This window comes from Lissotriton helveticus, chromosome 11 (assembly GCF_964261635.1).
Source record: "Lissotriton helveticus chromosome 11, aLisHel1.1, whole genome shotgun sequence".
Lineage (NCBI taxonomy): Eukaryota > Metazoa > Chordata > Amphibia > Caudata > Salamandridae > Lissotriton > Lissotriton helveticus.
In genome coordinates, this window is record NC_136072.1 from 1085522528 (window position 1) to 1085539026 (window position 16499).

A 16499-nucleotide genomic window follows, 5' to 3' on the forward strand; every position below is an offset into this window, starting at 1 on the left:
GAACAGTAGGAGTAGCGGGCAAAACAGCTTGTGAACTAGCAGGTGTAAGCGATACAGGTATAGGTAAAGAAGACGGCAACCCTGGAAGAGGGGGTGCCGAAGGAACATTAATATTGACCACAGGAGGTACAGGAACTTGATTCAGAGGAGCAGGAACACCAGGTTGTCCAGCAATCGGTAATTGAACATTTGGTATAGGTGAAGCCGTAGCACCCTGTGCATACGGTGGGGGTGATCGTAACAAGTAAGACAACAGGGGATCCTTTTCAGGGTCCTCTACTATCTTAGCTGTACTCGATGGCAAAGCAGGATAGCACTTGTCTATCGCTAAATTACGCTCTCTATTGGCCACCTCCATCGCCTTCTCAGACTCGTCGAGTTGCAGCTGCTTAGCAGACTGTTCTAAAGTCAACTCTTGCTCTTTCTGTTCTTTCTTCAACTTTTTAATTTCTCTCTGTTTAGATTCTTTTCGCCAATAACGGAAAGAATCAAACATTGCCGGCCGGGCTTTCTTCTTGAATAATTTCGTTTCTAAATTATCAAGAATTTGAGGTTCGAAACTACCATGCAGTGGCCAACTAAGGACACCATCTTTCTCTGTGTAGTGGATCCATACCTCGTTGTAAGAGATAGGGCCCACACCAAATTTGCAATATAGATCATAAAGGGGAGTTCCAATCGGAGGAACCGAACACGAGTCCTCCAACTGGGAATCACTGTTGCAACTAAAACAAGACAACATACAATTTCTCCGACTTAAAATTTTATAACCCGGAACACAAAACAGACAAAACACAAACCAAAAGAAAGGTGCGCACTCGAACCAAGAACTTAGGCCTACCAGAACAGACAAACGTATCGATACCCGAACTGAACTGAATGATTATCGTAACCAGAATAACCAGCGATAATCTTATGAAACCGAACCGAAACCAAGAACTAAAAGGATTATCGAAACAGAAACAACCCTCACGAAGTAATCAACTATCAACCACTTAATACTTAACTGAGGCACTGAAGACGTCACCAAGGAGAAACCCGTCACGTCTCGCCGTACTAAGGACTGCACCTCGGGTCCAAGACAGGGCGACGGTCAAGGCAACGAACCACTGCAGCCGTCTGAACGGGAACCCTCGTGGAAGAGAACGTCGGGCCACTTTTGCGATATGCCGGGATCGATGAAGTGGGGCGCCTCCCTCTGAAATCTTCACACGAAGCTTCTCGAACTCTTCAGGCTTTTGGACCGGTACCGAATGACGTCGCCCCACGTTGGGCGCCAATTGGAGTTCTGGACTTTTTTGGTTCCGTCCAGAGGTGTCAGGGATAACACCCGAAGACCCCGGAGTTCAACCTGCCTTGGTGCACAAACAAACAGAAACACGGGCTTCTCGATGGTGGCGTCAAAGACCAAAGGTTTATTACTGCAGGGACACAGAAGTCACAGAAACTACACATGGGCAGTATCTAGGAGCCTGTTCAATTTGTACAAAGAGGGTTGTTCCTTATATACTGAATATTGGGCTTCAGGCAAATTCTTTACATGTTAGCACATTCCAAAACCTTTGTATCTTAAACAATAAATATTTGTCGTTGCACAGGAATCGTCAACAATATCTGATGTCAAAACATTACGAACGAGGGGTTCCCACTAGTCAATCATAATCCTATGTCAATTTCTCATTCAAGACCCGGACCGCCTCATCGTAAATTTCATTACCTCCCCCTAATAAAGGCCCAGAAGGAAAGGAGCAGAGCCAGGTGCAGAAGATAGAACAGTAGGATAAGAGATGTTTGTGGGTCGTAAATGGGCACGGTTACCGGCTTCGGCCGCCTAATCATGATCAGGCCAACGGACACGAGAACCAGTATAGCAGGACTGGCCTCAGGCTGGGGAGGCAGCTCTTGCCGAGTCATGTTGCCACAGCGTTGCTGGCCTAAGGTGCGCAATTCACTAGCAAGGTGAATTGCCGGCTAAGGCCTACGTGTCCTTAATTGAAAGAGGTTATTGCGTGTTCATTGACTATGTGAGGGCAAAGAATACAAAATGGCTTCCGTGTTCTAAGATGGATGCCATGGGTAGAACAGAAATGTGTTTGTAACAGGAGTGCTCTTGCTCGTAGCATAGCGAAAACACCAGGATATACTAAATGGATCATTTGCGGTTCATTGATACCAAAATTATGTATTTGTGACAATGTTACAAACACGGGGTAAAATCGTCACGGAACCTCACTTCTGTGTTCCATCAGGTGGGAACAGATGTAATTGCAAGAGACAATGAAAAAGCTCATGATCTTTTGCCAGGAGACTGGGTGAGGACAAAAATTCACCGAAGAAGAAACAGCCTAGTACCCAGGTGGCAAAAGGCCAGACAAGTAATTCTTGTCACAACGAATGCAGTAAAGTGCAAAGGATTGAAAAGGTGGATTCACACTAGTCACACCATTCGTGTGCCAACACCTGAAAACCCTGACGAAGGTGACACTACAGCTGATTCAGACTCTGAAGAAGAACCTGAAAGAAATCCAGATCCTGAAGATCGACAGGAAAGTCGACATCTGGAAGATTTGAATGCGAATGAGGCATTGGATAAAGATACTGAAGAAATTGTGATGCTAGACTCTGAAGATGATGAAGTCGTCTTAGAAAAAGAAGCAGAAAAAGAGTCTTAACAAGAGGGAATCAAGATCAGGACGGTATTGAAAAGCAGATTGGAAACTCTGGAAGAAGGAATGAAAATTCTGAAACTGGGAAGTTGAAGGTAATTGAAGAAGAAGAAGAAGAAGAAGATGAATTACCAAGTACCAGCTATACGGATAGAGTTCCTAACAGAGTGAAGCTGAGTGAACAGAGTGAAGCTGCCGAGTAAAGAAGTACCTGAGTCCAGAATTCAAATTTCTGACAGTGAAACTGAAGAAAGTGACGAAGATTCTAAAAATGAGAAATTTCAGAAAGAGAGCTTGGAGAGCAGAGTGTAACACATCTGAACCCAAAAAGAAATTGACAAGAAAAGGTGATAACCGGCCTAATGAAAATGAAGGCCTAAAATTCAAATTGGTGAACAGATCAAAAGAGCAGGTGAATGAAGTCTCTAGTCAGAAAAGTGACTCTGTTAGGAAAAATCAAGCAGGAAAGAAAATAGAAGTGATTAATAATAGAGCAAAAAGAATCGTAAAGCCTAATCAGAAGTACAAGTCCCCTGAGTGGACTTACATTATCATCCCACCTGTGGTGGAGGTGAATAGTAGCAGTCAGGAAGATTTAGATGACACTAGTGGAAACGATTGAAGTAGTCTCGGTAAATTTTGAGTTTTTGGCGTAAGGCTGAAGAAATTGTGTTAGGTGACATAAGGTCGAAGAAATTGTGTTAGCTGGAAAAACACATTGATGTAAGACGCAAGGTCGAAGAAAAGCTGTTAGAAAATAGGGTTTTCTTTTAAAAAAATTTTTTTAAAATAGGGGGGTGTTAGAAATATTTAATTTAGAAATATTTATATTTAGACATTTTTGAATTTTTGATTTTTGTTTTATATTTGAAAGGCTTTTTATTGTGAGTTAAAAGATGCCTTTTGTTAACAATAATTCAAGATGTTCGATATTAAGGAGATGCTGCAAAAGGTCCTTGATCTGTGTGGTTTTATTAATCCTGGTCTGGTTAATTTTAGCTGTCATTTTCCCTTTTGGAATCGACAAGGAGACGTACAAAGCTAATATGACAAGTAAAGCTATGGCTAAACAAGATAAACATTATGCAGCAGGCAAAACTAACAGAGTGATTGATCACAAGCCAGAGATCCACCAAGATAGATCTGTTGGTGATTTTTCTAGTAATACTTTTTCAAGACTTCTGATACTGCCAGTGGATTTCAGCTAGTGGATACTGAACTTATTGCCATAAGGTCTATGGTAATGCAGAACCGTCTTGCTCTAGACATTCTGCTAGCAAAAGAGGGAGGAGTCTGTGGAATTTTACAAGTCCAGCATTGCTGTACTTATATCCCAGACAAGAGTCAGAATATTGAAATGTATATTAGAAACATCACAGAGTTACACTCAGAAATTGTACCTTTAGAGGTTGAGGATTTTTCAGAACGTTTGAGCAAAAGATTTGCAGCAATCAAAACCTGGTTTCAAGAGATTGGTAGTTCAATCTTGGGCAAAATACTGACTCCTTTATTAGTCATAGTCTTAGTGATACTTTTATTGAAAATCAGTTGCATGTTACACAAGAGAAAGAAGTATTTAAGGGAAAAGAAAAGGATCTATAAACTTAGAAAGGAACAAGAGAGAGAGATTGAGATGGAAGAGTTTCGTAGGACTCAATATGAGAGTTGCAGACAAACAGCTGAGTCAAGAGTTTAGAAATACTAACATTGTTATTCAAAACATGTTCGAAGGTTGAAAATTTAGCTGAAATTTTTGGGTGTAGTTTGGTGATTTTGAAATCACCAGATGAGGGAGTTGATGGAGCGAGGTTCAGAATAATATTTTGTTCTGACTCGCAAAGTTAAACTTCCATAATATCATAACTGTATTAATCAGTGTATGTTGAAATGTACTAATCAACCTAGTTTAAAATGCAAACACGACATGAGGGACTAACACATGTGCTCTATGTTGCAATTGCAAGTTCGTGGAAAATAATAAATTAACCTTGTCTATTGTCTTTGTCAGTATTAAATGCGGCTGTTTTATTGATGGCATGTGCTTATTTTGTGTGCTTATGCTATGTCTTTTTGTCTTTATGTGGCATAAGTTTGTGAAGAAACCTGAATATGGAAAGCAGCTTTATGTGCTTACAGCTAGTTAACATAAATTAATGGGATAATAATTAGGAAAGGGGGTGGGTAACAGAAGGGTTTTCAATACTCTAATTAATTGATGTCTTGTGTTTCTTTGAATACTAGTTCTCCATGAGAGAGGCCTAAGGCCGGAGGCCTAGCGTTTTAAAGATGGTGTTGTCGAGTCCTGTCCAGAGAGAGCAAGAACCTTGCGTGGAAAGTTTTATCACGTTGAAAATATTTGCAAGCTCAATTGAGAATTGTATTATACGTGCTCATGGAAGGACTAAATCCAAGGACAGGAACTGGCAAAGTCTACCAAGTTAAGGAAGTCACAGCCTGTGAATGTAAAATGTTTCGATCTGAGGAAGCTGCGTGACTTGAAAATAAGGGACAATGGACTCTAAGAAAAAGTTTGATTTAAGCTTCAGGAAAGAGGATGACACCATATGAGCTGACGTTTCTCAGCCAATCCGAACTCTGGATGGTCAAGAAAAGTATACTTTTCAGTGAGGTTAGCTAGTTAGAAAGGTATAAAAACTTAGCCCCAAAACAGGAGGGGGCTGCTTGTTTTCCGATTCCTGAAAGGCGTGTTGTGCTGACGGACATTTGGCGCATGTAAGGATAGTAGGCCTTAATGACTTTAACTTTAGATGAAGTGAGTTTTAGACAGGGTAATAGAACTTAGGGGTTAGGAAACTTGTTTATTTTTCTTTAATTCATGCTGAATGGTGATGCTTTGAAATGTCAATCTAATATGTCTTTCCTCAATAAAACGCTGCTAATTTGCTAATAAAATAAAGATTCATATTTTAAAATGCTCTTTCTTTGAATAATAAAGCTAATAAATTAGATTTTGAAATTACAAGCTGGTCTTGTTTATTCATGGTCTAGTTGCCATCAGTTTATCCATTACCCTTAGTGACTTAATTAAAATGTATTATGTTAGAAATCCATGGTAAAATTGATAAACTGCAGTTGTATATAAATGTGTAAATAGTTTTTAAATAGTTCTGATTAATTAGGTCACATGATTCAGCTGCCCAAAATTAGTCTCATTAGTTTATGGGCCTTGTGAGAGATTTATGATTAATGGTGAGTATCATGGTGTTGGGTAGCGTTGTTGAGACAGATTTTCTATAGGGGCGCTGCATCAATGGTTAAAACAATTTGATACATCTTGTCCATAGTGCCTTATGGCAAAATGGGTGCTTAAGTTCTGGAGGTGAAAGGCAGGTTCTCAGGAAGCATGGCAGTCTACCTCCATCTCAGCAGTGCTCAACCCACATTTGTATAGCGCACAATCACCCGTTAGGGTCTCTCTAGGCGCTGGGGGGCCGTCGGGAAGATTAAGCGAGCTATTGCCCAGAGTCGCATGGTGCTGGGCTGACCTGCCGCCGGAGCCGGGGATCGAACCGTGATCTCCAGATTCCAGCGTCAGTCGCCCTGGCCGCGGCGCCACACCTCTCCTCAACGGCATATATATCCTCTGCGACCCATGGAATTTATTAGGAGGGTCCTTCAGTCTGTCATATCGATGAAGGATGTGGCCTCTGCACCACTGCAAGAGGACTGCCCATTGTATTTAGAGATCCCCATCTACCACTTGAGGATCTCTGTGCTTAGAGTACATCTGTTGGTGTGGATGCTGTGTGGTAGGCACAGCTGAAATTCGGAGTGAGCCCCATGTTTTTTTCAGCCTGCTTAGTATTTCATGTTGCGCTCGGAAGCAAATCCCAAACAGGAGGTTTGTTTCTGAAGGCAAAATGGTAATGAATAGATTACTTACCAGTGATTTTCATTACCCTTAAAATAGTCCTCCTCGTCATAGCAGCACCCGCTTCCCACCCTTCCTGGGACATAATTATAAGCAGCTTGCTTACACATAGGAAGTGAATAGGGGGAAGCACCTTCCACTCTATTGTTGGGTTCATATTTAAAAAAAAATAGAAATAAAAGAAAGCTTAGGTAGCATTTACCTGTTGAGAGGCGACACAGCTTCATGGGTTATGGCTGTGACAAGGAGTACTTCCGTGTGGGTAATGGCCTTGACACAGGAAACATCCTTTACAACGCAACTTTTACCACGCAGTGCCTTTACGACGCAACTTTTACAACGCAAACCATTACAACGCATTGCGCTGGGGGGCGCTCAAGGATAGGGAATAAGTTTAATTTACTGTCCAACACCTTCCCTAGTGTCTACGGGGACTGGAGTTGGAATAGTAAATTAAACTATTCACTATCCAGCGCCCCAAAGCACTATGCGTTGTAATGGTATTCGTTGTAAATACCGCATTGTAAAGGCATTGGATGTAAAAGTATGCGTTGTAACGTCATACATCCCCTTGACACATGGGAGTTTTCTAAATGCATATCATTGCTATTGTTTGCCTTCCCTGCCCATTCCAAACCCAGATAGGGAGAATCAGTGGCAGCCCCGATGCCCTGAACAGACTGTAGTGACTGCCAGTGTGACTCAGCAGTATGTGGTGATTGGACTGTTGACTAAAGAGTTTCCAATAGCAGAACAGAAAAGATGCCAGTTCAAGCTCCTGACCCATGCATTCAAGACCCTACACAACTGCGGACCTGCTTCTTGAACCACCACCGCCTGAACTTCCATCAACCTACAGGAACCCTCCCTTCCACATTCCTTTCTCTAACCCTCAGCACCTACATCCGACATAGCAGATAGATGGATTCTGTCTTTTGCCTTCTCGCTTCTCCATGTAGGTGCATAGAGCGTCTTCAAATCAAAATTGAACACTGAATATGCAAGACAGAACTGCTTATATTCAGTCCCAGGGAGAGTTGGCATTACCAAATGTCCAACCGCATTCAAAGTTAGCCACAAACTTTGCAGTGGAACCAGTCATTGCAAGGTGTGCACTTCTCTTCCAGGTAGCCATAGCTCCAAAGCAACCATTTAGAGGTGACATTATTAACTGCTATTTTTTTATTGCATGTAGACAATTCTTACCTCAAACACAAAGCAGATATGTAGATGTTGGGAAGATATCCCAGTCTTTTTTATGGTTGGTGTAACCTTTTTAGGGTGACCAAATATATAAACCGAAAACAAACGACAGACCATAAACACAGAAGTAGGACTGGCATCATCTAAGGGCATGGATACATAAAAATAATTATTTGCATCCGCCACACATGGAACGGAATGCAAAAATTCAGGTCACAGCTTTAAAACGTTATATAGTAATAATATGGTGTACATTTCTTTTAAAAAGATCAGAGGGTAAAGACTTCAGAACAAAGCTTTTATAAAAGAACCCGCCCCCTTGTTCCTTCCTACATTGTGATAAACCTTAGAGGAAGGTCAGGGACCATTGACATTGCCTGAGGACATCTTTGTAGTGCTGAGTGACACCTCTTTCAATTCTGCTGTGCTTCGTGAAGCAATTAGTCTCTGTGCAAGGTCTGATGTTTAGGGAAAACCCCATGGAAACAAGAGAGAGCATGATATTTTGTTTACTAATGTGCTCACACACATGCTCCTCTCTTCAAAATGGGGTCATGAATTTTTGTTAATGAAAACTGGCGGGACACTGTAACAGGCACTGAAAAACAGTCCCGCCTGGGCAGATCTGAGGCATCTGGTCACCCTATCCATAAGGTTTCAAACTGGGGCAGGCCCCCCTAGGGGGGCTCAAGTTATTCCAGCAGATGCGCCATGCTCTGGCCAAAAGAAGCATTATGCTGAAAACAGTGCTTTGTTTGAAGCAGAAAAAAATGAACAGCAGTAAACCGCTCTGTAATGGTTCATCACTAACATCTTTTTTCATTTATATCCCAGCTGGGAGAAGGTGTCAAAAGGGAAGGGACTCCAAGTATTCTTCAGAATCCCAACCCCCATTACTAATAATCACACTGTAGATACTTTTACATCTTAGTAAGGTCTGCTTCACCAGAATAGTATGTTTGGCAATCATGTACTTGATTGCCATTTTAAAACTGTAACAGAACTTAACAGCAATGTTTAAATAACGTTAGACGTATTTAAAAATTGCCAGTTTAATAGACTAATTGTGAATGTTTTTGGGGGGGTGGGGGGTGATGATTTATTTTTTTTTCCGCTGGGGTGGTAGGGGTATGCAGCATTAAAAAGTTTAAAGAGCACTGTCCTAACCCATTACCCAACTCAGCAGGCCAAAGACTGTCCAAGTATTACTATCTCAGACCATACCCCTGGGAGTGGGTATTGACAGCCAGGCAGTCCTTGTGAGGAGGTGGGAATCTAAAGTTGCAGTTCAGAGGGGCATGCTGGCCAGGAGAAAAGGCTATCTATGCTGCACTAACCTACAACTTTAGGGACTTCTTACTAACAGGGGGAATCCCAAGCTGGAATCCCCACCTCACATGAAGAAGTGTGGCTCAGTGGTTAGAGGCGGCAGACCCGGAATCTGAGATCGACCGTGGACCAGGGTTCGATTCCCCGCCTCGGCGGGTCTCGGGCTCATAAATTCCACGGCCCGACAATTCTCGCTCCGGTGCCTACTCAGACTCACGGGGTCACACTCTGCGACTCTGGGCAATAGCTTGCTTAATCTCCACATCGGCCCCTCGCGGCGGGATGCCTGGCTTTCACCTTGTGGATACCCTGCTGGGGTTTCTCACAGGGGAATACCAGGACGGGTTCCCTAAGCAAGCGCGGAGATGCCCCAGGGTAAGTCCTGCGCTATATAAGTTTCATACATTTACATTTACATTTACATGAAGTCTCTGGCTCACTCAACCTATGCTCAGGGGAAGCTCTGCCTGGATTTACCAGGCAGAGCCAGTAGGTAATTCCCCCTATGTGGTCAGCTAACGCCAACCATAATAGCCTGGGCCTGAGCTCAGGAGTCATCTGTGCTAAAGGGAATACCATTCTCAGGGGACCCCAAAACCCCATCTGACTTTAGCACTCTGTTGGGGAGCAATACGTCATAACCATGCAGACCATTGGTCAGGAGACTTGTGACACGTGTTGCTGGCACCAGAAAACATACCAGATCTGGCAGACCCATGAATGATAAAATTAGAGGTGGGAGAAATTCCTGCGTGGAAAGGAAAATGCTGGAATTTCATGTGTTATATTTCCTGTCCATGGTGCAGAACTGGACCTGAGCCACTGCTCTGAGGGTGGAAAATAAACTAAAAAGCACAACTGTTTTTAAAGCTCTGTGAGTGGCTAGGCAATCCACTTGACTTAATTCTAAGTTCGGACTCCAGACAGCATAGACACTAGAAGTAGGGGTGCTGCAGCAGCCCCAAAAATAAGCACAATTGTTTAGAATACTGAAAATGCTTCAGTTCTGAAATGAGGAGAATGTGAAAGAACTATAAGGATTCTCACTGAAGTTACATCAGAGGCAGGGAAGGGTAGTACTGCTGCAGAATTAAGATGCATTTTTTTTTCATCCGGAGGGTGAGGGCAAAAATTGAGAGCCCGTCTCAGCACCTGCCTTTTAGAACTGCCAGTGCCCGGAACCGATGGGACCCGGGCAACTTAAAGCCCTGGCTATTTCAACAGAAAATGTGCTTTATGTAAATGACAGTGTGCTACCTCGCCAGTTAAACAAAATGCACCATCAGCCAACTACACCCTTACCACTCTCCTGCTGAATGGGCAAGGCACATTCGCCACTCCTGTTTAGGTTTCGCCTGGGCCGGAGCACTAGCTCCGCCCAGGAGAAATCTTATGTTCCTACAGTGTGGGGCTTAGTCCCACCTCTGTCTCCCATTGGCTAGCTCCATAAATGGAGGCTAGCCATTGGGAGACAGAGGCTGTCAATCACGCTTTCCCCGTGAAAACGTGATTCAGGGGCATTTTTTAAGTCCCGCCCCTTTGTCCTGGGCCACGCTGTCATTGGCTGCCGGCCCGGGACACCCCCGTGACGTCATTCCCCGGGCGGCGCTGTGATTGGCTGGCCGGCCCGGGACCTGACTTGTTTACAGCTGGTTTTACCTACCAGAAACATATTTAGGTGTCCCACACATAGTGAAATAAAACGCGGCAATTTCGCTCTGTCTAGGTTATAATGAGGTCCTACGTGAAGAGGGCAATAAATATGGTCCTACTTCTAAGTAGCTGGAACGTCCCGGTTTTTGGTTTACAAAATCGGGTCGCCTAAACTGTAAAGAGCTGCTTCAGGTAACGCTCGCGCTGTGTAGAAATGCAATAATTAAATAGTGACGTCATCAGAGCGCCCCGCCCTCCCACTCATCGTGACGCCATCGAAGTGCGCGGCAGCGGAGCAGGCCTCGGGTCGGGAAGATGCTGCAGCAGCTGATCATGGCGTCCTCGCTCTGCAAGGGGCTGGTGGGTCTCGGCTTGTTCGCTTTAGCGCACGCAGCTTTCTCTGCAGCCCAGCGTGAGTGCCGGGGGGATTAGTGGTGTTGCAGGGGACAGTTGCTGTTCATAAAGCACAGAGTGACAAGGACCGAAAAAGACTCACTTGAGGCTAAAGATCCGCGTGTGCGGCAGGTAGCAAGTGCTCCGGTGCACAACGTGCCGGGAGACCCTGAGAAAAGGATTCCCCATACGCTGTCTGTAGCGAGGGAGAAGTGGGGGCTGTTAGCCGGTGTACGCCATTGAGGCAAAATATCACAGACTAATGTTGGGGGAGGGGTGGCAGGTGAGTCTCTGTGGGGTGTGGGGCATAGAATAGGTGCGGCCTGTCAAACCTTTGAACCCCCCCCGCCCCCACAATAAGGATGAAGTCTGGTATTTAAGAGGGTTTTTCCAAAGTCCTCGGGCAATAAAATGGTTTAGGACAGGGGTGGCGAGGAAGACGTCTCCTAGCATAATTCGTGCAATTGCATCTTAATACAAAATACTAACGCATACAGTTAAAATTGAATTAAAACTCCGACATCAAATATGCCACACATTACAATCGTTAATGACCCAATCCGCGCCGTCAGCCAGTATTGCGAAATCCTTCAAACGGACGCAGGTACGAATTTAAAATCCTAGCTTAATAGTGATAGTCACACAGGTAAATGTTCATCACAAATTTGTCATTCACATCTACAAATTAGTAGCACGTATTGAAGTTTATGGGAATTTATCAAGACGCCAAATAATTACTAACAGCACCAGCTGATAATACACTCAATTTGCAGCTGTTGCTTTATTGAACGTTATTTCTTTTTCCTTGTTTTATTGTGTGGTTAATTAAAACCGTAACAACATAGAACATTCAAAAGGCATGTTATACAAAGTACAATAAAAGAAAAGGAAAAATGGATAAGTCGTTGTTTTTACCCTCTGACCTAACAGCCACCTAAAGATATGGGAACTAATTTTATACTGTTTTGGCTCTCGCCTGTGCTCGGTTTTTGGGGGAAATGTTGCTTTTAATATTTTTGATGCATTGTGTGAGATAGATGAGAACGTTGTAAATATTCTTTTGATATCTTTTTTATATTATTTGCTCGTGGATTATAAAGTCTTCCCTTTATTTTGTTAGTGTTATATAGCGCGAACGTGACCGAAGGTATCCCAGCGCGTTACATGAGCATCAGTTGCGTTCAGACGGGCACATTCATTTTGTTAGGCACGGGGAGATTAATTGATTTACCCAGAATAACAGGATGTGGAGCGTCCCTGCCGAGACTCGAACCCGGTTCCCCAGCTTCGGGATCGACCGCTCTAGCCGTTAGGCCACATAAAAGAGCGATGCATTATGACACGTACAATATGGAGATATACCATAAAGAATTAGTGTTGGTGAAAAGAAGAGATCAGGCCGGATATGAAGAGCATGCCTTTGGAATGCATTTCTCACACGACCTCTACAAGTCCGTTCCTCACCCACGGCTGCCTTTTCCCGGGGATGGCATGACCTAGTGGCATCACCCGGCTGTCTCGAGCTGTTAGTGGGGGCGCCCTGGCATGACTAGTTCTTGGACAGCACGGCCTGTGCTGCAGCGCTCGGCTCAACATGCGGGGCTGGGACGGCCTCCTACGGCCAGGCCAGCTTTTTTTTTTTAAAACAAAAACTTCAGCACTTCGCTGTTCTGCATGGACTTCTTTTCTAAATGCCACCCTCACTTCACCACCACGACGAACCTACAAGCCGGAGGCCCAGCCCCCTCCCCCGGAATGGCTTTGAGGATAAACACAGCCCTGCGTGCCTGCCAGTTTCAGCACGCTAAGGTGTTTGAACACAGTCTACGGGTTCTCACAATCAGTGGAAATGACGATCAGATTAGGGGCCGTAAGAGGGATGTTTGTTTTCGGTGTTTGCCTGGCGCTCGTACAAAGGTCATTTCATTGTGGATGTGCCGGTGGTAGGGTCTGATCGCATTCGGTCTTTAAAGGTCTTTCCACACCTCTCAACCCACCTTGTTCCCCAAACCCCAGTGCGCTGCCCTTCCTACAACTCTCCTCCAAACCTCACCACGCTTCTCTTTCGTCCCTCACACACCCACTTACCCACCAGACATTATCTCAACAAACTAGTTTGCCCACAGTTCTGCTCCATGCTCCAACACAATGAATCCCCAAACTCTACTGAGTCTCACCACACCTCTCCTCCATGTCTCAACATATTGTCCCCCTGCCTCTTTCATACCTTAACATATGCTTCACCACCGTCGCTCACTACACTGTCGTGTTCACTCTTCTCTACACTATTTCTCAAGCCCACTTGCCTCACCTTTCTTCTATTCTTCTACTTCTCTCATCTTTCCTCAGTCCTGCTGCGTTTCTCACCTTTACTCCATCCTCTCTACTTTTTCTCTTCTCACCCTTCTCACATTCTTCTACTTCTCTCACCTTTCCTCAGTCTTCCTGCTTGTCTCACCTTTCTTCTATTCTTTTAATTCTCTCTTCTTTCATCAGTGCTCCTGGTGTCTCACCTTTCTTCTGTTCCTCTACTTCTTTCAATTTTCCCCAATCCTCCGGTTTGTCTCACCCTATCATCCCCAGATGTTATTGAATGCTTAATGAATTGGATTGATGGTTACTTAGGATTGATGGATTGATGGTTACTTAGCACAAGCTTACCTAGAGCTAAGCTTTTCACTTTATCGAGTGTTGCGAGACGTTGCTGTGTGTGTGGCTCTCTGTGTGTGTGCGTGTGGATGCAAATGCAATAGGTCTCGCATTTGCTTGAGATTAAGCTATTGGCATTGTAAATGACAATGCCATTTATTTATGTTTTCAAAACCAACACATAAATAAAAAAAATTGTCATTTACAATGCCAATAGCTCTAACTTTTACAAAGGCGAAACCGTTGCATTGTAAATGCTTGTTTTAAGTAACGTTTGGATTTTCATAATCCCTTGGACTTCAGTGATATAATATCAACGAAAGCACCCCAGCCCCACTTTGAAAATGGTTCCAGCCCCACTGCCTGACAGTGCATTACAAAACAACCTCCCAAGCCAGGAGTTTCTCTACAGCGCCTGCCAGGATGGCCTCCTAGCAGGCAGTCAGGTGCCAGGCTCAAGCTTCCCTGCTGGGAAAGTTTCTATAAACAATGGCAGGCCATTGTAATAAGGTAACGTAATTACCATATCCAATGACAGGCCCTGACAGTGGCAGACAGTACGTTAATTTCTTGTTAATTGCATTTCTCGATGCCCTTACCAAGAAAAGCATGATGTGCAGGGAAATCCGCCTAAATTCCTCCCTTTTTCCAAACCCGGAGAGGTAGAAGAAGAAACGGCGAAAATGGCGGTTATCAAGCGGACACTGCCTGGGGGACTTTTTTTTAACCTAGACGTGTCATCAGAAGGCCCGCTCTACGGTGGAAACAGATGTGCGGCATGCCACCAGCCTGGATGTGCGGCATGCCACCAGCCTGGATGTGCGGCATGCCACCAGCCTCGTGCTGTATTGAGGGTAGGCGTCAAGTACCAGGCTATGTGTAAAGTGCCATACACAGTGCTTATTCGGACACGCTGGCCTGTGCAGCAGGCCAGTACGCTAAAGTAGCGTGACGCAAAATAATGAGGCCCCGGCTGCAATATACGAAGAGTGGCCCCATGAGACTTCTATATCTTACAGATACGGACTGGTAAAACACCCCCCCCCCCCCCCCCCCCAAGAATAACCCAACCCCCTTTCACAGCAGGGGCTGCTTGGCCTTGCGTTAAGTAACGCCCGTTTGTATTGGAAACCGTACAGGGTAGTATCTCCTCACGTCTTGGGTCCCTAAAAATACATCTGGTTCATTACGTGGCGGCTGCGGTATCCCTCCTCAGCTCCGGAGCTGACATGTTTCAGCACCACGGATATCTCTTCTTTGAAGTTGTTCCTCCCGCCTGCTCGGTAAGGAAGGACACCCTCGAGCCGCCTCACGAGGAGCGCCGCGGACGTCTGACGCAGAGCCGCCAACAAAGACAGAATCTGCGTAGGCGCCGCTGCGCCAGCGCCACCCCCTCAGCTGCCGCGAGCCCTCCGCCAGCGCCCCCGGGGCCCTGACAGGCGCTCGTTACTGCACCTGAGCAGGCAAGGCGGAGTGATCCGGGCCTTCGCCCACCCACTGAGGGGGAAGCAGGAAGGCGCGGCGTTAGAGAGTGAGCCTTCTCATCGTGTCCGTGTGCGTGTTTGTGCAAATGCAGTCTTCATTTTTATATGTGTGCGTGGTAGTGTGCGTCTACTGCATGTTTGGGTATTTACGTGTTGATGTAACTGACGTATGTATGGGTATATGTGAATGTAGGACATTCTATTTGGAAGTATTATGTCAGGTTGATTGTAATTGTATGTGGGCATATGTAAGTGTATAAGTGAACGCATGTACTGTATGTATGTGTTTATGTAAGTGCTTGAGTGCAATGTATCTTCCCTGCTTACCTGTCTTGCTGCTCAGCCAGTGTGGATGTTCAGTGGAATGTTGGTGTGTGTGATGAGATGATAGAATGTTGGGAATGCCTGGTAGAATATTGGGAATGCCTGGTGGATGAATGTCAGTTGAGAGGTTGGGCTGAGCAGCAAGGGAGCTGCTCCTGGTGGGGCTTTTGTGATTCTATGATTCAGACTTATAATTCATCAATAAACCTACTTAATCATTCATACTAAGGCTGCTCCCGGTGGGGCTTTTGTGATTCTATGATTCAGACTTATAATTCATCAATAAACCAACTTAATCATTCATACTTCGGCTACAGCTTATACTTATTACAGTGCTGTATGGATGTGGATATGTGAATGTAGGTTCTTTATATGCTATATGTAAGTATTATGTAAGAGGTTGGTAGTATATGTATGTGGGCTAGTTTAGCTTGTATGTGTGCGCATATTTGTATGTGCAAAGATGTTTGTCTGCCTGTAGTGCATGTATATGTTTATATAAAGTGTTGCAAATAATGCATGCACGCACAATACATAAAATACAGATGTGCCTTATCTGTGTGTGTGCGTGCTCGCACGCACAAATGTATATTTGCAGGGCTACTGGAGTGGATTTGTATGGCATAGTTGACCACATTATTCCACAGGATAGTCTAAGTTAGGTGGCAATCGGCATCCGTACAATGTGGCAAGAAAACTCTTATTGCATTGAGTTTTATTGGATTAAAGGCATCATGTGGCATACACTGTAGCCTTATCATCAACTGGTTTGGCATTTTAACACATTGCTGAAAAAAGGTATCCGCGCAGAGGCTTCCTGACTCGAAGCACCCCCTTCTGTATCTGGTTGGTACCCTACATGGCGACACACCTTCTGCATCTCAAAAGCTGGTTGGGTCCTGGGGG

At 44.6% G+C, this 16499-nt stretch overlaps 1 long non-coding RNA gene across 1 annotated transcript in view; it reads right to left on the reverse strand.

Moving 5' to 3' along the window:
• The window catches only part of LOC144792585 (uncharacterized), a 105555-nt gene extending 90450 nt beyond the window's left edge, over positions 1 to 15105 (reverse strand). The window contains exon 1 of the long non-coding RNA XR_013602584.1: positions 14923 to 15105. This is a non-coding gene — a long non-coding RNA (uncharacterized LOC144792585). The remainder of the gene's footprint in view (positions 1 to 14922) is intronic.
• Between the last annotated feature and the right edge of the window lie 1394 nt (positions 15106 to 16499).